This window comes from Zonotrichia albicollis, chromosome 1 (assembly GCF_047830755.1).
Source record: "Zonotrichia albicollis isolate bZonAlb1 chromosome 1, bZonAlb1.hap1, whole genome shotgun sequence".
Lineage (NCBI taxonomy): Eukaryota > Metazoa > Chordata > Aves > Passeriformes > Passerellidae > Zonotrichia > Zonotrichia albicollis.
Window position 1 is genome coordinate 46,451,363 of NC_133819.1, and position 3,627 is coordinate 46,454,989.

Consider the following 3,627-nt stretch of genomic DNA (forward strand, 5'->3'; position numbering starts at 1 on the left):
CTTAAAACTTGAAAATGACACATTTATCTAGTATGGGGTGCAAGTTTTTAGCTCAGTTCAGCACTATCAGTATTTGTTTGACAGTGGGAGGACATTTGAGCTGGCTGCAACACCCGCTAAGAGGAGGATTCATTTTCAACTAAATAAAGGTCCCAAATACTTGACCTTGGACATGTACTACAGACAGAAGAGATACTGTGAGTAGAGGAAGAAAATAGAGTAACAAATCCACTTGATTTTGTTTATTCTTTTAACTTTAGATATACTCTTTTGGCTATGGGAAAATAGTCTGGGAAATGCATATCTTTTCAAACTAAATCAAAAATACATTTTTAGGGTTGCAAAATGTTTCTGGTTAGAAATTTTATTTGGAAAGACATACTACTCACAGTATTTCTTTCTTAAAACTGAAAGGACAATCTTGATAGCAATTGCAAGAATTAGACTGGCTGGAGAAGGATGGCTTAACCTGTAGGTGTAGAGTTGATTTCATTTGCAGGTAATTTTGGTCATGGTTTTAGAGAGGTGACTGATAATACAAATTCTAATTCCTGTACAACAGTCCAGTAATAAAAAAATGTGATTTTGATAAAGTGGAGTAGGATATTTAAAAATGCATCTTGTGTTTTCCCTTAATTTAATACTAAGCAAGAGTTATGGCTGGCAGTGGGATGTGAGACAATGAACAGACAATAATAATCTGTACAGCACAATGCAGGTTTTTAAAATCTGACCTCCTACTTCAGGTTGATTGCATAAGTAACTGTTTTTCTGTAAAGCTGTATGAATGGCATTTCAAGAAGTAAATTATTTGGCACGGAGATACCCCTTGTACAGCAAATGTGTTCTATCAAGGAACTGCAATGTGGCTGAATTGCTTTCAAGTCCTAGCAGAGGTTTACTGCTCTAGCAGACCCTTAACACAGGTTCTGAGACTAACAGGATTTAATGATAGGACAAAAGAATGCTGGAGATCTTAATTTACCTGCATCTTTGTGGAAGGGCAAGAATGCTTTTCTTTAAGTGATTGTCATTATGGACTGAACATTTGGTGACTGAACGTTCATTGTCTACTTGCTTGGAGGTGAGGCTGGAAAATCTTCCTTACGTAATGCTTGAAAGATGGTGGTCATCTGAAATCCTCTACCAGTTTTAGATGTACATGTAGTTAGAAAACCATTTTTTTTCCTTCTGATATGGGTGGGTTCTAGGGAGGCTGAATACTAATTTCAGTAATTCAGATTAAGATTTAGTTGGAGATCTGTTTTGGTAACTGCTTTTAAAGATGCTTCCTTGTTTTTCTAGATTACTCTGTATTTGCTCTTCCATGTGGTTTTGTTTATTTGTTGAGGTTTTTTAATTGTGGGTTGAACAAGACCTTCATCATGCTGAAGGAGTGGTGGCTTGCTCACCTGCTGAGTGAGGCTGAGGAAAAATTCTGCAGAGAGGATCAATGAGTTTATGTGTATCCTGAGACAACTTTGATGAAAACATGGGACATTTCTGTTCTCAGAAACACTGCACAGCGAGACAGAACTGCCCCCTCCTTTTCACCAGTGCTGGGGTAATCAGGGAAATCCATTACACCTGTAGTCAGAATGCCAGAGTGTTGCTGACACATCTTGTGCTGTGAAGCTGTGACTATCAGCTACACATTCTCTAAATTTTAGCTCTTATCTGTATTCCAAAGATAAACTGCCTGTAAATGGAAAACTTTGTCCCAGTGTAAACTTTGGTAGTTATGCCTGGTAATTAGGACTCTTGCAACTAGAGGCTGGTTGAGTAAGCAGTGCATCCAAACACCTTGATGTTTTTCAGAAGGCCTTTGCCTTTTGGACTTTTATTTGGCAGCTATGACAAAAGAGCCAGCATGATTGCCTGTTTAAAAAAGCTTTAAACCCAAGATTCACTAACCCTACTCCCCTCCCAAAACTGTAACATTAGCCCAGCCAGTGTAAGTTCTGCAGGTGTCTAAAACCCCAAATATAAGCTGTTAAATACTGTTTGCAGAGCTCCCCTAGAAATGCTGCAGCATTCCCCAGATCCTTGCTGTGCCTGGGTGGTGCAGACCCAGTCACTGGGTGGGCAGCTCACGCTGATGCCTGTGAGGAGTCCCACAAGCCCTGCTTGTCCTGCCCGTGGTGCTGAAGCTGCAGTGCAGGCACAGGGGAGGCTGTAGGGAGGCTGCTCCCTCTCTTTGTTTTGCCATGACCATCCTGCCCTTCTTCCCACCCCAGGAAAATGGAGCTGCCAGGGAGAGGCTACAGGGACTGGGCCAAACTTCACACCCAGTCCCTGTGACTGCTGCCTCAGCAGCTGGCACTGCTGCCATCAAGCTCTCCCCATCTTTTGGCTTTGGCTGACAGGCTCTTTGCAGCTGTTGCTCCCATCTCCTCCTGTCCCTGGCACTGCCAGGGTGCCTTCAGCTCTTCCAGTTTGCTGCTGCTGCCTGAGTCATGCCTCTGGAATGGAAGGCAGCTAAGGCATTATCCTCAAGGTCCTCATCTTGACTGTCCTACTGGTTCCTTCTCCCACCTCTGGCCTCGTGGCTGCCCCTGTGTCAGGCCTAGGGAATTGCATGACTGTAGGTTTTGTACAAGGACATCATCCCTCAAACACTGCCTGTTCAGATGCAGGATGGAATTTCTAAAAGGTCCCTGTGCTCAGCAGTTCCCTGTTGGCACAGCATTGTGCCATGAGATTTGTGAAAGGATGATCACACTACCTCAGATTTTGCACTGAGCCTCTGCCCTGCATTCAAAATACAGGGATGAATAATTTCATTTTACTGCAGAGGATGCAGAGGTGGGGTATGGAAACTATCCTCTCTCTTCCCTTCTTGGAAAAGTTCTGGCAGTGGTAGTAACAGATGTAAAGTTGCTGATTTGGAAAAAAATGTGTCTGGTAGTACCAAGTCAGAATTTTAATAACAGACCAGAGGCTGTAAGGAAAGAGGCCATGTCTTGAGATGTGTTGTAATTCTGGTGGAAGAGAATGCAGATCTAAACTCTCCCACATTTTCATTACAATTCCTCAGGAACGGGAGATGGCACAGTTTCTGTTCTGTATAAAAGAAAGCAAAGGGGAACAATGATTATATTGCACATTAGGGGAGTTGTATGATTTGATCTCTTTTATTAATGAATAGATTTAGTGCAGCCCAGACCTCACAGGAGCAGGGTCACAACATCATCTTTAACTCATCCTGCAGCAAGCTTCTGAAATTGTGGCTGTTTTAAGCTGTACTCTGTACACAATGCTGAGAGGTGCTGTAATGTGCTCAGTACAGAGGAAAAACTTTCAGAACATTTTTTTGTGTTAAGGGTGGTGAAACTGGCACAGGTTGCCCAAGGAGGTGGTAGATGCCCCATCCCTGGAAACATCCAAGGTCAGGTTGGATAGGGCTCTGAGCAGCCTGGTCTGGCTCAGGATGCCCCTGCTCATTGCAGGCAGGCTGTGGACTATCAGCTTGTGAAACCATCTGTTGTTACAAAGATGAGAAAATTTATCTCAGACACACTAACTTAAAACATTCTTCCCATTTCACAGAGGATAAAGAAACAGTAAGAATAGAGAATGTTGTGTGATGATGATGCAAAAATATGAAGAAGAAACACTTTGCCTGAA